Source organism: Arvicanthis niloticus, chromosome 21 (genome assembly GCF_011762505.2).
Source record: "Arvicanthis niloticus isolate mArvNil1 chromosome 21, mArvNil1.pat.X, whole genome shotgun sequence".
Taxonomy (NCBI): domain Eukaryota; kingdom Metazoa; phylum Chordata; class Mammalia; order Rodentia; family Muridae; genus Arvicanthis; species Arvicanthis niloticus.
In genome coordinates this window covers 29,641,433-29,657,996 of record NC_047678.1, presented here as the reverse complement: position 1 = coordinate 29,657,996, position 16,564 = coordinate 29,641,433, and the positions used below count along the sequence as shown (strand labels likewise).

At 46.2% G+C, this 16,564-nt stretch overlaps 2 pseudogenes across 1 annotated transcript; one reads left to right on the top strand and one right to left on the bottom strand.

The window, feature by feature from the left end:
• Positions 1–970: 970 nt before the first annotated feature.
• Positions 971–1,354, top strand: LOC117693686 (coiled-coil domain-containing protein 12 pseudogene; annotated as a pseudogene).
• A 5,117-nt stretch (positions 1,355–6,471) lies between these two features.
• On the bottom strand, positions 6,472–13,231 carry LOC117693366 (nucleoside diphosphate kinase 6-like; annotated as a pseudogene). The gene is made up of 5 exons (XR_013105723.1): positions 13,086–13,231; positions 9,942–10,044; positions 8,204–8,243; positions 7,660–7,820; positions 6,472–7,326 (listed from the first exon to the last, which is right to left on the bottom strand). The product of XR_013105723.1 is annotated as a nucleoside diphosphate kinase 6-like (transcript).
• Between the last annotated feature and the right edge of the window lie 3,333 nt (positions 13,232–16,564).

The window sequence follows — 16,564 nt, the reverse complement described above, 5'->3', positions numbered from 1 at the left end:
ACAGCTGCTGCTGTCTGTAGAGCAGGGAGAGGCTGACCTCAGAGTGAGATGGGATTGAGAGTGGCCAAGGCAGGTTTCTGAGTGTTTGTCTGGTAGTGAGGCTTTAAGAAGAGGTTACCCTGTGTAACCAGACTGAACCCGACCCCATAATTTTCATGATGCCTCAGCCTCTGAAGTGCTGGAATTACAAACTTGCACCACCTCACCCAGCTCAATTTGTTCTTGAAGAATTGGCACAAGTGGATAATGATGGCTAAGTATTCCAAGAAGGCAATCAGGAGAGGAGTGTGGAGGTGAGGCAAAACCAGAGCAATCCACTCCCTCTATTCTCTTCCTCTAAGGTCTGATTCCACTTGCTTTTCTAGAAATTTGGTTCCACTTAAAAATTAACTGCCCCAGGACACATCATGGGAGGAGCACATTCCTTAGTCCAAGGACACCTGCTGGATTACCCTGCTGGATTAACATTCAGAGGAAGCAGGGATTAACATTCTCAGACCACACCTGCAGGTGGGGAAGGCCCTAGGCAGGTAGACACATTCCTCAGGAGGAACCAATCCTCAACATTTACAGACAAGGGTGGTCCTTGCCACCTCATTCCCCAAAGACCAATCAGTTTAAAAGTCACATTGTTCCATGAATCATATTGTGCCTAGTCACTGTTTCTCTAGTCCACCCCTTAAAAAGTATAAAAACTGCTCTTACCTTCAACTTGAGGTTCTTCTTGGCTCTTCTGGCCTGTATGCAGAGAACTCAAGTGCACTGGGTTATTATTATCATCCAACCTCAGGTTATTGCAGCGAATCCCGTCCGTGAGAGTTTCTGGGGGAGCGTGTCCCCTGGTTTTAGACCTTTAAGTCCAACACTTTCTCACTGAGTCTGTGTGAGGCCAGAGCAGAAAAGGAGGGGGGCCTCTGAAAAGATGGCGGCTGTTCCTGCTGGTGTGTGCCGACTTAAAGAAGAGGCATGGATGCGGAAAGAACAGCTGAAGGACCTCCGGGAGAAAGCTGGGTGCAAGGACAGGGGAGATGGGAAGCTACAGCACAAGAGGCTCGGAGAAGAGGAAGAGGAGCCCAGGGAACCCAGGTTTCAGAACTATGTCCCAGAGGATAGAGACCTGAAGAGGTGGCAGGTCCCCCAGGCCAAACCAGTTGCAGTGGAGGAGAAGGTGAAGAAGCAGCTGGAGGATGCCAAGCCAGAGCCTGTCATTGAGGAAGTGGACCTGGCCAACCTAGCACCTGGGAAACTGGATTGGGATCTCAAGAGAGATGTGCCCAACAAGCTGGAGAAGCTGGAGAAGCGGACCCAGAAAGCCATCTCAGAGCTGAGCCACGAAAGGCTGAAAGGCCATTAGGACAGCCTGGCCTCTGCAGTGTATGCCACCATCCAACAAGAGGCCTGTGACTCCGACTGAGATGCTTTCCGTGTTTCATCTCTTCAGCACACACACATCATATGGGAAGGTAGTCTCAGACAGGGATGGGGTTAGGCTGACCAGCACTTCTGGGTCTTGAGAACTGAGCCAGCCCACTGAGTCTCAGCTTCTCTTGGTTGTGACAGTTCATCTCCCAGGGGTTTCCACTACCCCGAGTGGGTCAAAGCTGCAATCTGTACATATGTATGTAAACAGAGCTTTGTAAGTTCTGGAAATAAAGCTGCATTTAGTAGAGGCGTGTCGCTTTCAGGTGTTTTTTTGTTGTTGTTGCTTGGGGGTTGGACTTGGGATGCAGAAGTTTTACTTACTATTCTTACTCCTGGGTAGGACCTCTGTTGTGGCTTTCTGTTTCTGCATTATTGGACCAGGATCCCATTCAACTTTGGGGAGCAAGAGGAGAGAGGGAAGAAATGGAAAAAAGGAAGTAATAGAGGGGTGTGTGAAGGGAAGAATGTCAGTGGTTGAGGCCAGGGATAATAAAGTGAAGAATCACAGAATTCTGGAGCAGAACTGGCACTCACCCTGGTAGGTTTCTTGGTGACTGCCACATATAGGCTCACTGACCTTGAAGTAGGGGAGTATCCATCACATCTGGACATCTCAGGATGAGAATAAATGAAGCTCTCGTGGCCTGGAGGAGGCAGTCTTGGGAACCATGCAGTCCCATAGGGACATCCCTTCCCTGTGGTGGTCGCTATCACTGCTGTTGCTACTGGGCCTGGGGTTGCCTCTAGCCATCTCCCAAACTCTCAGCTACAGGGAGGCTGTGCTCCGTGCTGTGGATGCCTTCAACCAGCAGTCCTTGGACACCAATCTCTACTGTTTCTTAGACCTGGATTCTGAGCCCCAAGGGGTGAGGCAGAGGAAGAGCCAAGTTCTAATCCAAGGCACCTCCTTTCAGTGTAGTCTCTCCTTTCCCCAGGAGACTCCATAAATCTGTGTCTCCTTTCAGATCGCCAGCTTTTGGCCTTGGAATACCTGCTGTGGCACAAGATGCCTGGGACTTCCATTGCAGGGACCAGGGTGGAATCTTGGCCCTGGGAATTAGCCTTTTGTTTTTTCTTTAAGTTTTTCCATATGCAATGAGGGACACTACCTTAAAGTCCCTAAGGTTGTGCCTGATCCTTGATTCCCTCTCTCTTTGCAGAAGGGGAGCTGCCTGAGGGCTGATCTCATTCACTGGGAGAGGGGTGATGGAGGAGGGGGGCTCATTGTTTTCTTCCCTCTATACCTCAGCCCTAGCTCTTGTCTCAGCACCCAGGATGTAGTGCTGGAGGGTCACCCTGTTGGTGCATGTCAGGAGACTGATCCTTCAAGTTTTGAGAATGGGCCTGAGACTAGTCTCAGTACTTTCTTCCCTAACCAGGATGAGGACCCAGATACTCCCAAGTATGTGAGGTTCCTAGTGAAGGAGACTCTGTGTGCCAAGGCAATGCAGCAGATACCTGAGCAATGTGCCTTCAAGGAACAGGGGGTAAGGCAGTGGGGCTGGGGGTGGGAGTCCCTCTTGAGGAACTAGTCAAGGAGTCCCAAGGTAATATTTCCATCCAGTGGACTAGGGTTTAGGGGTTATGGCAAATGAATTCCAGTTTGACCATGGTTTTTCTCTTCTAAGGTGGTGAAGCATTGTATGGGGACAGTCACCCTGAACCCGGCCTCAGATTCTTTTGACATCAGCTGTAATGGGGTGAGTGGGATGCAGGGGATGGTGAGGGGATGGAACATGGGTTATCCTGCAGACCAGTTAGTCCCTATTCCTACCCAGAGCAGAAGAGAGCTCCCCTCCATCCCCTTGGCTCCTCCCTTGAGCCTGAACTTCAAGACTGTCATTCCCTGGAGTAGTGATTCAGTTTGGCTCTTCCTTGGGAGGCAGAGGCAAGAGGATCCCGATGGGTTCTAGGCCAGCCTTACCTACATAATGAGTTCCAGGCCAGACATGGCTACATAGGAACTTGTTCCAGATGCAGATTCTTAGATCTCACTAAGACTGACAGGACTCAAGGGTGAGGACTTTTTCACCTGGGGTTTAATACACTCTACTGGATATTCTGAGTCCTGCTAAATTGAAGTTCAGAGCAGTCTCTTAGGGTACACTTTCTCAGACCCTTGGGAGCCCCTTGCTATTCCTAGGCTCCGGGTTCTCATCTTTTATTGGGGTTAAGGATCCAACTGCATGTCCCAAAGGCTGAATAGGGTCCAGAGGTTCTTGGAGTGTCCCAGAAGTATGGTCTAGGTGGGGAAGAATCTTGGGTGGCCCTGGAACCAGCCCCACAAGGAACCCATTTCTTCCTGGTACACAGCCTGGTATACAGCCCTTTCGGTTCAAGAAAGTTTCACGGCTGGCTGGACTCCTCCGGAAAGGTGGGGAGAAGATTGGTGAAAAGCTTAAGAAAATTGGCCAGAAAATTAAGGATTTTTTTTTTTTTTCAGAAACTTGCACCTGAGACAGAGCAGTAGTCCTGCCTTTGCCTGTTTCTGGATCCCTAAAATAATAAACTTGGTAAAAGAAACTTCTCTCAGTGGCTTTTGTATTCATTGTCTTTACCTGTGGAGGCTTTCTGAGCACATGTGTGTGCTATAATTTTATGTTCTCTATGTGTGTGTGTGAGAAAGAGGAAGGTAACTGTCCATTCAGGAGGTGTATATAAGTCAGCAGGGCAAGAGGTCCACTTTCAAAAGGTTTATAGCCAGGCAGTGGAGTATTCATGTTTAATTCTAGCACTTGGAGGGGCGGGGCAAAGGCAGGTGGATCTCTGAGTTTGAGACCAGCCTGGTCTACAGAGCAAGTTGCAAGATAGCCAAGGGCACACAGAAAAGCCCTGTCTTGAACCCTCCCCTCTCCCTCCAAAAAAAGATTTATTAGCTGGGTAGTGATGGTATATAGCACTCGCAAGTGAGAAGCAGTTGGATCTTTGGGTTCAAGGCCAGCTTGGTCTATAGAGTTAGCTCTAGAACAGCCAGAGCCAACCAGAGAAACTGTCTTTTTATTTATTTATTTATTTATTATTTTGTTTATTTGTTTTTTTGTTTGTCGAGACAGGGTTTCTCTGTATAGCCCGGGCTGTCCTGGAACTCACTCTGTAGACCAGGCTGGCCTTGAACTCAGAAATCCACCTGCCTCTGCCTCCCAAGTGCTGGGATTAAAGTTGTGCACCACCACTGCCTAGAAGGCTAGAAGAGATGTCAGATCTCCTGGAACAAGAGTTACAGGTAGTTGTGAACTGCCAGATGTAGATGCTGGGAACTAAACCCAGGGTCTTCTGCAAGAATAATAAGTGCTCTTAACCACGGATCCGTCTCTCCAGCCCCTAAACATTCATTTATTGCTTACCTACATTTGACCTAATATATGACTGTCAGGTAAAATATTTTTAGGAATGGTGGTGGTGGTGCACATCTTTAGTCCCAGTACTGGAGAGGCAGAGGTAGGCAGATCTCTGAGTTCTTATGGTTTTCAAGTCCCCTTGGCCACTGTAAGACCTGAGTGGTCTCAGGGGTTTCTTTAGGTCTGTGGCTCTAACCACAGCCTCCACACTTCCCTGGGTCTGAAGCTTGGTATTCAGAAAGCTCGTAGAACCCACAGGTGACCAACATTTTGACTCCATCTGGTCACCTTGGGGCAAGTGTCTAGCTCCACCTGTGGTCCTGTTGGCATTCAGCCAAGACTCTTCATATTGACTCTTCATAGTCAGTACCAGGAACCACCAGTTCCTAGAGCTGAACTTCATGCAGACATTCCTCTAGGAAGAGTCACAGAAAACAATGTCCTAGTGAGCTCAGAAAAAGAGGAAGTCAAGACAACCACACCCCAACAGAAAAACTCAACACAAAAGACACAACACAAACCATCACCAATGGCCTGGTACCAACCAAACCACTCCCTATAAGGGAGTTGGGACTTACAGCTTGGTTCTTGAATAAGGGTCTTATCCTCAGAGTGTCTGTCAGAAGCTCTTTCATTGGACACAACTTTGAATCCAATAGTTTTGATGTGTTCCTTGTATCTGGCTGTGTCTATCTGGAACTGCATGTGCCTCCTTTGAGTTGGCCTGATTCCATTTGCATTCTAACCTGCTTTCTTCCTCTGTTTCAGTGTAAATTCATCATTTGAATTTGCTTCTAACTGGACAACCTGATGTGGTCTTATTTTTATGTTGTTTCATCTGGTGGTGGTGTTATTGTTATGCTCATATATTTATTTTGAGGAATATTTTTAAATTGCTTTTTTTAAATCTCAAGTTTTAAGTTACATGTATTTATTTACTTGGGGTTATGCATAACTAATTACGTCTGCAATGACTACTTCCAAATAGACTCACATTCTGAAATATTTGGAATTAGGAATTCAGCTTATAAGCTGGGGTAGGGAGTACAATTTAGGCGACAAGTGTTCTAAAGTTACATCTTTGGGATACTGACCTGTAACAGCATGTATCAACTAGGAATTTGGGCTTGCAACTGTACATGTGTGTTGAAATGGGATGGCCTAGAACAGTGGTTTGACGTTCTATCTAGATCTTAGCTTGAGCAGTGTGCTCAGATCTCATACCTGGGTGTACTGCTTGGTAGATACCTCTAGTTGTGGATGTGCACCTCAGATGTGGACCTCAGGCCTTAGAGCTGAATGTCACTGCAGAGCCTCTATTCCGTGTGTTCAATACTAGCCAGTCCTCTCCCTTGGACACAGCCCTGTGCTGAGGAACATACAGAAACCCACTTATCTTTACCTTCTGAGTGCTGGCATTAAAGGCATGTGCCACCACATCCCAGAATCTTTATCCTCTAACTCAGGCATAAGCAAAAGCTTCCTGAACTGTAATATGGGCCAGCCCTCTGGGCACCTGAAACAAGTTGTGTTGAGCAGCTCAGGATGACCAACCATAATCAATTCACCTGATGAATATAGCTGTGCAAATGACCCTGGGTGAAAGTAACAGAAGCAGTCAGCTGACAGATAACCAGGGATGTTCTTTGGCATTTTAGACCGATGACGTTTGCTGTGATGTTGCAAAGAATTAACTGTTGTGTTGATATAGTGGAGGTATAACTGCCTTTAGTACCTCTGTGGAAATCAGAAATCCTGTCTTATTACCCAGCCTCATTAAAACACACCTTCACTGGGCAGAGGCACAGAGGCACCTTGGAGCAAAGAGGTGCTTCTGCCTAGGACACAGCCCTGTGCTGAGGTCCATAGCATGGTTTGAGTCCACACTGAACTTTCCTAGGACACAGCCCTGTGCTGAGGTCCACAGCATGATTTAAGTCCACACTGAACTTGGTGAGTGATTGTGTTTATGTGCTACATAACCAACTCACTGAGAGAGTCTTACAGGAGTCTCTCTTGAGCACAGATCAGAAACCTGGCTTCAGGGTAGATGCAAGGACTCCCATGAAGGACAGAGAGAAAGCCTGTACAGGAATACTGCCAGCCTGGAGCATTCGGTAGCAAAGAGTTTACTAAGGAAGCCAGGTCAGATGCTGGTTACACAGGCACTGCATTTTCCTGACTAGTCAACAGGCTGCTCTTTCTGGAGGACGGAGGACAGTCCTTTGTAAAAAGAGAAGTCACCATCCTTCCTGAACACCCATGAATACTCCACAGAAGAAGTAGATAGAGGTGGACTGCAGCAGTTGAGCTGTGGGTGGCTAGACCTTCCAGCAGGAGTTGAGGTCCAACAGGGACAGTGCCTTCAGCCCACCTTCTCAGGGACTGATAGGACTTTACTAGGCTGGTTTGGGCCCTCCTGTTTCAGCTGCACAGTGGATGCCTTCCTCTGGACTGTAGTGCACAGGACCACAGCGTAGCTGGGGTTCTTCCTCCTCATACCAGCGCTGTTCACTGAAGTCAGGGAAGAAGGCTGCAATCTCTCTGCTGGCGGAAACCACAGAGTCTATGAGAAGAGGAGAGGCAGAGAAGAACTACTTAGGAGGTTGAGGCAGGAGGACTGCAAGATTGGGACCATGGCTCAGAGAATAAAATAAATAAGAGAAGGGGCCATCACAGGGAATGTAGGGTAAAGATAAGCAAGACTCAGTCACAGTCAGGCTCAGAAATATGAACCACTCAGTCCCGGGATATATAAAGAAAGCTCACAGGCCACATGGCTGACACAGCTACAAAGGGCCAGAAATATATGAGACACAGCTCACTGGAGAGAGCACGGACTGTCAGTCTCCCACGTGGCTTCCTCACCTGTGGCTGTGGATGAGAGGTTTAGACTCACCTGAGCCATGGGTGGTATTTCGGGTGTCAGTGAGGCCCAAACTCCCACGAATTGAATCTGGGGCTATATGGCGTGCTTGAAATACTCTGGTGGGTCCCATCAGTGTCCTCCAAAGTTGGATGGCATCTTTGTGGGCAAGGATGTAGGCTCGGATTGGCCCACTGGGAATAAAAAAAGGGATATGATCACTTAGTCTAGAACATGTTTGTGAGCAGGGCAAGAATAAAAGTGAACAGTACATTCTGAGGGTTCCTTTCCCTTCTAGTGAGCACTGATGCTGGTGTAAGAAAGTGACGGGCAGAGGTGACTACTGATGTGCAAGAAGTGATCAACAGGACTGCTAGGCAGCAACAACAGTGCTCCACCCCAGTGCTCCACCCCGGCCACTGGTCCAGCAACTACAGAACAGGTGCCCACCGGGTTGGTGTAGCACAGCCATGTTTTTTTAGGCTTGACAGTGGTAAGTGAAATCGACAGTTCTATTCACAGGGAAGAGGAGGTATCTCACAGCACGTAAAGATAGCAGGACCAAAATTAGAAGTACCTTGTCATGAATTCCACCAACCGCTGATAGAAAAAACGCCCTGCTAAGAGAGAGTACCTTCATGGAGACCGTGGTGCTCAAGAGAAGGTTCTCACTTCTCACTCCCTATAATGTCACACCGTTTAGTTTATAGAGAAATAACAAGAAGCTTGGAGCCTGACATTTCTGAGTGTGGAAGCAGACTGCCACTCACAATCTGTATGGTTTTGATCAATTCGTTACCTTCTGTAACTTGTCTTCCCACTTCTGTGCCCTGAGGATATAACATCAACTCCCTATGATTTGGGAAAATTTTTTACTTTTCTTTGTGTGTGTTTGTGATATATAGAGAGAAACAGAGAAAGAGTCAGAGGGAGAGTCTCTCTACATAATCCTAGCTGGCATGAAACTCAATATGTACCAAGTTGGCCTTCAACTCACAGAGATCCACCTGCCTCTGCCCCTTGAGTGCTGTACATTTTTTTCTGAAAACAAAAACAAAAACAAAACAAAAACAAAAAAAACCCAAAACCCCCAAAACAAAAAAACACCTCCCCCTCCTAAAAAAAAACAAAGCAAAACTCTTTTCCTGTGTTGTATGTACCTTTAAACTTTAACTTTGTCATTTACGAGGCAGAGCTTCTGTGAGTTTAAAGGTAGCCTGTAGCCTGGTCTACAGAGTGAGTTCCAAGGCTACACAGTGAGATACTGCCTCAAAAAAAAAAAAAAAAAAAAAAAAAAAAAAGTTGGGCAATGATGGCACATGCCTTTAATCCCAACACTTGGCAGGCAGAGGCAGGCGGATTTCTGAGTTCGAGGCCAGCCTGGTCTACAGAGTGAGTTCCAGGACAGCCAGGGCTTTACAGAGAAACCCTGTCTCGAAAAACCAAAAAAAAAAAAAAAAAAAAAAAAAAAAAAAAAAAAAAACAACTGATGAAGGATAAGGTTTACTGAATACACCGCCTGCAAGGAGCAGGGGGCAGTACCTAGAACACCACCTGCCTTTTCTAAGTCTGAGAAGTGAAATGCTAAGTGAAATGCTAAGCATAAGGGAAACACTTGACACAATAAATGTTCACTCAGTGTTAATTACTGATATTTCCAAGACATAATATTACGTTTCTGATTGGAACTCTACAGGAAATCTCTTCTAGGAATAGAAAATCCCGATTATAATGAGAAGTTTGTGCAAAACAAACAAGAAGAGTCAGGGAGATGGCTCAGCCAGGAAAAGGCCTGCATTAAAGGAATGAGGACCAGAGCTGGAGTCCCAGAACACATACACATGCCAGACATGAGGCACACATTGGCAAACAAGAGCTTGAGGCAGGTAGATACTTGGGGCTCAGGGACAAGCCAGCCTTATCTACATGTCAAGTTCTAGGCCAGAGATGGGACCCTGGTTGAGGGAAAAAAGTGGATGATGCCTGTGTCTGACATCTACAGCTGTCCTCTTGCCTGTACATGTGTACATGTGCACTTCATACACATATATGCACACGTGTGCACACACACACCACGAACATGCACATACATGTGCACACACACACCACAAACATACACACACATGTGCATACACACCACGAACATGCACACACACGTGCATACACACCACAAACATGCACACACACATATGCACACACCAGGAACATGCACACACACACGTGCACACACACACCATGAACATACACACACACACACACACACACACACACACACACACACACATCTACACCATAATATCGACTACTGGCCTTACCTTCATGCTCTCAGTAAAACTTCCTGCAGTCCTCAGGCTTCCACTGCAGTTCTCTCATTCGTACAATGAGGAACTTGTTGCTCAGAATCTGCTGATGAACAGCCTAGAGAACCAATCATCCCAGAGAGAAAATCAGTCAGGACTCAAGCTGTCCAGAAGGATTAATTAAGTGTCTATTCCACTGAAGAGTTATGTTGAGTACCCTGCCACCCACGCTCATGTATTAAGGTCAGCTGATGGCACTTTTGCAAGGCCCTGTTAAATCTGAGAAGGTGGCCTTCCTGAAGGTGACATCATCAGGAGAGTGCTCTTGAAGGGGACCCTGGGACCTGAGTCTGTACACACTTCATACCCCAGCCAATGCTGCGAGCACTTCTCAACAGTGTTTATCCTCAACACAGGCTCAGAGACACAGGGCCAAGCAGCTCTGGACTAAAACCCAGGAACCTTTAGGTAATGAATCTTCCCTTCGTTTATGTGTGGCCCAGTGGTAGAAAGCTGATTAACAAATAGAGTGGGTCAGAAGAAGAGGGGCAAAGGTCAAGGTCTGAGTTATATTGCTAGAGCATGAATGTAGGGTACTTGGAGACAGGAAGTAATGTCCCTAGGCCCCATCACCCAGAACAGCTTGCTATTCTTTTGAATGGCCCTTCCCCGTTTTCCTCATTCTTTCTACACCATCACATTTGATTAAAACCTCTGCAGCTTAGTCACATGCTCTGATCAGAAAGTTCTGGGTGGTTTCAACTATGGAACAAAGTATAAAGTATGTGTACCTCAGCCCAGCACTTACCTCTTCTCTCTGGTTCTGGCACCCTGGCCAGCCAGCCCTGCATCAATGTCTCCCTTCTTCTCTCCTGGCATTATCAGTTTGTTCATCCTTTGAAGCCTGAGTCCTACCATTCTGGAGTGATGTATACTGTATTTCCTGCTGTTTCCACACTACAGGGAGCCTGCTGAGTTCTTAACCTTATGATAACTAACCGTCTAGTTCTCGGGAGAAACATTTCCTAATACTAGAATTCACTCATCTCTTGTCACTCTATCTCACGTTGCCTGGACTCTTTTTCTTGTCAATTCCATTCACTCTACCATTTCAGATGGTTGTAGTGCTTTCCATGTACTGACCATCAGCTCAGGTCTTCCACCCTTGTCCTCAGGTCTGAGAGTGTGACAATGTTTGTTATGTAAGGGGATTTTGAAGATACGATTTAGGTTACTAATAAGTTGATTCTGCTTTAGCTAAATCACCTGCTTGGATTAAATAGTCACATAAGGGCCAGCAAGATGGCTCAGTGGCTAAAGGTGCTTGCTGTCAACCCTGATAACCCAAGTTCAGTTCTCAAAATCCACATTGTGGAAGCCAAGAAACAATTTTCCTTAAGCTGTCCTCTGACCTGCACACATACATCATGACACACACACATGGCTGTCATTCTTTCTCTCATACACACATAAAACAAACAGATAAATAAATGTAATAAAAAAATCACACAGCCCTTTGAAAGCAGTTTTCTCTGGCCAGGGTTGAAAGTTAGAGAGGTCTAAAGAATGTGAAGGACTAGCTGCACCACTGCTGTGTCTGACATGTGTGAAGAATGTGGTTATCTCTGGAAGAGCTGGCCCTGCCTGACGGCTGGCAAGTGCAGAGCTTGTGTGAACCACACTCTGTCAGCAGCCCAGCAATCCTGGAGTTGGAAAACCCCTAGACATTTTTTTAATTTTTATATTTTCTGAGACATGGTTTCTCTGTGTAGCCCTGGCTGGCCTGGAACTCATTCTGTAGACCAGGCTGGCCTGGAACTCAGAGATCTGCCTGTCTCTTCCTCCTGAGTGCTGGGCCTAAGGAGTTCACCACCATCACCTAGGTAATCCCTATCTTGTCTTTGGGCTCAGGAGACCCTAAGCAGGAGATACCCCAGGAAAAACTACTGGACCTCTAAACTATGAAATTGTGAGATAATAAACATGTATGATTTTTAAAAATTATTTTTATTATCTTATGAAGTGTTTTGCCCTTAAGTAGTTCTGTGTAGCATGTATGTGCCTAGTGTCTGAGGAAGCCAGAGGAGGGCATTGGATTCCCTGGAATTGGAGGTACAGATACTTCTGAGCCAACATATAGGTTCGGGGAATTAAACCCAGGTCCTCTGGAAGAATAGCCAGTGTTCTTAAGTGCTGAACTATCTCTCTAGCCTGAAATGAGTGTTGTTTTAAGCTGTCAAATCTGGAATATAGCAACTTGTAACTGATATGTATGTATAAACATATATACATATGTATTATATAAAACTAATTAGTTTAATACATATATATATATATTAGTTAAACTAATATTAACACACACATATACAAAGAGAGAGACTGAGACTAGATTTTTTTTTCTTTTAAATTGGGGCTGGGCATGATGGAATTCATCTTTAATCCTGGTACTCATGAGTTCTAGGCCAAACTGGTCTACACAGCAAGTTCCAGGCTGGCTGTAGCTACACAATAGCCTTGTTCCAAAACAAAGAAAAGAGAAAAATTGAGCCAAGAAGATGGTTCAGTGGATGAAGGCATTTGCTGTGCAGGCATGAGGACTTAGTGCTCATATAAAATAAATAAAAATAATGCAAAACCTTCTATTTCTTGTCTTTTAGATATGCTGTAACTCTCTAAAAGTACAGTCTTCTTAGGGTCAGACTCCATGGCCCTTGGCTTTTTTTTTTTCTTATCTTTTTCTGAGATGGGGTTTCTTTGTATAGCTCTGGATATCCTAGAACTTGCTCTGTGGACCAGGTCTGCCTCTGCCTCTTGGGTGCTGGGAAGACTAAAGGCATGCACCATTGCACTCAGTTTGCTTTTCTTCTTAACTCTTCTTGTGGTTGCTGCATCTATGTGTGTGTGTGTGTGTGTGTGCGCGTGCACGCACACACACGCACATGCACACGCAGGTCAGATGACAACTTACAAGAGTTGGTCCTCCCCTTTCACTATCTGGGATCCAGGGTCAGACTCAGGCCTTTATATGCTGGGGAGACAAGCTGATCCCTCTAGGTTTTCAACCTCAGCATCTAACACATGACTCAAGTGTTTGTTGCCACAGGTGGTCCTGTGTCACCTGAAACAGTGCAATGGAGGAGGCTTCAGGTCCATTCTTACCTCCAGGATCAGTGGGTGGGCAACTGCATCAGGCTTGATCAGGGCTAGTGTGAGTTGGAGAGCCTGAGGACTTCGCAAGATGGCGCTCATCTCAGCCCTGGCATCGGAGAGCTGGATTAAGGACCACACAGCATTGAGCTCTCAGTACCTTCTACCCTGGAACCATGTAGCCTTGCAAGCTCAGCAGGGCTTCCACCCAACACTCACAGAGCTACACTCTGTGTTATATTTTGGGGCTGTAGGACACTCATTCACTTGGCTATTTGTAGAGGGGACACTCAGGTTACCCTGTGAGATATACATTCGGTTCACACAAGTATAAGGGCACCAGGGAGCTCTCCGTTGAAGAGAAATTAAGTTGAGACACTGCCACCTGACTTTGTCAATACTTTTCTATCTTCTACACTTTTTTTGTGTTTTAAATAAGGTTTCTGATGTCTACTCTTCAATTGCCTAGCCATAAGACTACAATGACTGTCTCCTGTTTTTTTTGAGACAAGGTTTTTCCCCTATATAATCCTAGCTGTCCTGGAACTCACTCTGTAGACCAGGCTGGCCTCGAACTCAGAAATCTGCCTGCCTCTGCCTCCCCTGAGCACTAGGATTAAAGGCGCCTGCCATCGCTGCTGAGCTTGACTGCCTCTGCTTGTAAGGCCCTACTCTCTAGCTGCCTTCTATCCACTGTAGAATTGGAAGGATAATAAAAATGCCTCATGGCCACACAGCATCTCTTATCTAACACTTTATGTCATTTGTATGTATTTATCATTTGTATTTGTTATGTATTTGTCTATGTATTTGTTAACAAATAGAGAGAAGGTGTACAGGGCCACACACTGGGCACAATAGTCTCATTATTTTTAGCCTGAATACAGCTTAGGAGTCATGGCAGTAGTACCAGGGTAAGACCAAACAAAGAAACTATGCTAAAGTTTCTTCTGCTCACATCTTCTTTACAGCGTACTACTGGATGTTCTATCCTAACTATGTAGCCACGCCCAACCTAACCAGTACAGGAACAGCATACCCCACTTGACCTAATAATATTCTACATGATCAAATGGCACTGTGGCCAACTGCCCAAGGGGATGTCCTTGAGACCTCCAGTTCCTCAGCTCCACACTATTACCAAGTTCTAAGACTCTCACCCATACAAATCTGTAAGGACAAAAAGTCCACACAAGTCTTCTCCTTATAACTACCATTACTCTTGTGGACTTTTTGGCACCCTCCTCATTGGTTCCTAGGCTTTTACTCTTGTCACTCTAACTCTGTTCTCAAGTACATTACAACTATTGGAATAAAAGCTAAGCATATATTCCCTCCTTAACCTTCTATAGGAGTCTCTGATTTTTGAGCTCATTTGGGTACTTCTGTCCCTGGGAACTTCTCTGGGGTCATGTGGAGCACCTTCTCTCTTTTGCTTGTAGGCTTTTTCAGTTCTAGGCCTTTCTTGGCTGACGATCTGTGTGTAAGGAGGTGTTCGTAACCTTGTGTGTTCCACTCCCTGCTTATCCCTTACTTGCCCATTTGAGCTCAGCTCACTTCTGCAGTCAGGCTTTCTTTTTCTTCTTCTTCTTCTTCTTCTTCTTCTTCTTCTTCTTCTTCTTCTTCTTCTTCTTCTTCTTCTTCTTCTTCTTCTTCTTCTCCTTCTTCTTCACCTTCTCCTCCTCCTCCTTCCTCCTTCGTCCTTCCTCCTTCCTCCTTCCTCCTCCTCCTCCTTCTTCTTTTTTTTTGGTTTCTGAGACAGGGTTTCACTGTGTAGCCCTGGCTGTCCTGGAACTCACTCTGTAGACCAGGCTGGCCTCTAACTCAGAAATCCGCCTGCCTCTGCCTCCCAAATGCTGGTATTAAAGGCGTGCACCACCACTGCCCGGCACAGTCAGGCTTTCTTAATGATTTCTTTTGATTCCATATTCCTCATTAAAGGAAAGCTTCATGAAAGCTCATGTCCCTTTAGCTCACCATCTTCACCTTAGTCCCTACGAAGGGTGCCTAGTACGTACCTGGCTTTTCACAGTATTTATCTGGGTGAATCAGTGCAGGAACCTGATCCAGCCATTCCAAGGCCAGGGTGCTAAGGGGTCTCCTGGGAGGACAGGCGACCTGTAGAGAGGGTGTGGTTCCAGTTAGATTAGGGCTGTTTTAGTTATTGGTTTACAAGAAAATGCTGTCAAGTAAAGAAACTGGCTTGACTTAAAGGTCACCCTATCAGACATTTACACATTTTACAAGCTGCCCGGCCAACTGAGGAAGCCACATTTTTAGTGCCCATGATGGTCACGTGGTTGCTGGCTCCTCAACTCCACCACTGCCTCACTTCTGCAGCCATGCCTCCTACTCCCCCCGGCCCCAGTTTTGGCGCCCAACCCTCCTATTGCCCCCACATTCTAGGACACAACCGTACACAACCTGGGTTAACCTACTACGGGCCAAAGTCCACCCCAGACTCAGCTACTCCGGCTCCAATGGGGGCCCTGGTTCTGGGTTCACGTGGTACTCCCGCCAATCTTCCTGTCCACCAGGCACTGAGTTAGATAGTCCGCGGGCCCTTTGGGGTCCTTCAGGCACACATCCGGGCAGCCCTCCGGGTGCCACAGTCTAGTTCCACACTCTTGTTGTGTTAGAGGGTTCAGTTGCAGCGCCTAGAGCTTGTTTACACAAGGTATCTCCCTCAGGAAAGTCTATTTCTTTATTTTTTTTTTTTTAAGACTTAAGGTTTTGTAAAAAAATGTTACGTGTAAGCGTATTCTGCTTGCACGTATGTGTCTCACGTGCAATCCTTGTGCCTATGGAGCCAGGAGCGGGTGCTGGATCCTCTGGAACTAAAGATGGCTGTGAGCCTAGACCTGGGTGTTGGGAATATAACCCAGGTTCTCAGGAGGAGCAGTCAGTGCCGTGCCCTTAACCACTGAGCCATCTCTTTAGTGTGAAAATCCATCTATTTATGATGTTTTGCCTGTTTGTGTATGTCTGTGTGCACCATGTGTGTGCCTGGTGCCAGTAGAGGCCAGAAGGGGCTGTCAGCTGGAACTGAAGTTGCAGATTGTTTTTTAAGCCACCGTGTGGGTTCTGGTATCGAACTCAACTCCTCTGCAAGATCAGTGAGTGCTCTTAAACACCAAACTATCTCTCCAATCTGAAAGTTCATTTTTTTTTTGTCTGTCTGTCTGTCTTGTTGGTAAAAGCAGGAGTCCGTTTCTGCTTTCACCGGATGAGAATAGCTTCTAGTCAAGCACCTTGTTTTAATCTTACTTTCCAGGCAGGCCAAGCCCAATTTTACTTTATATCATACCTCTGGAGTATAAGAGACCTCCCATGAGCTTAGTCTTTCTTCTGCCTTCATGGTATCTGCACGCACATACAACACACACAGTGGAAGACTAGTTGCATAATTTACATTTGTTTCAACCATTCTCAACAATAAGCCAGCATAATCAAAGGACAGATTAGGTAAGGAGGATGCAGGGCTTTATTAG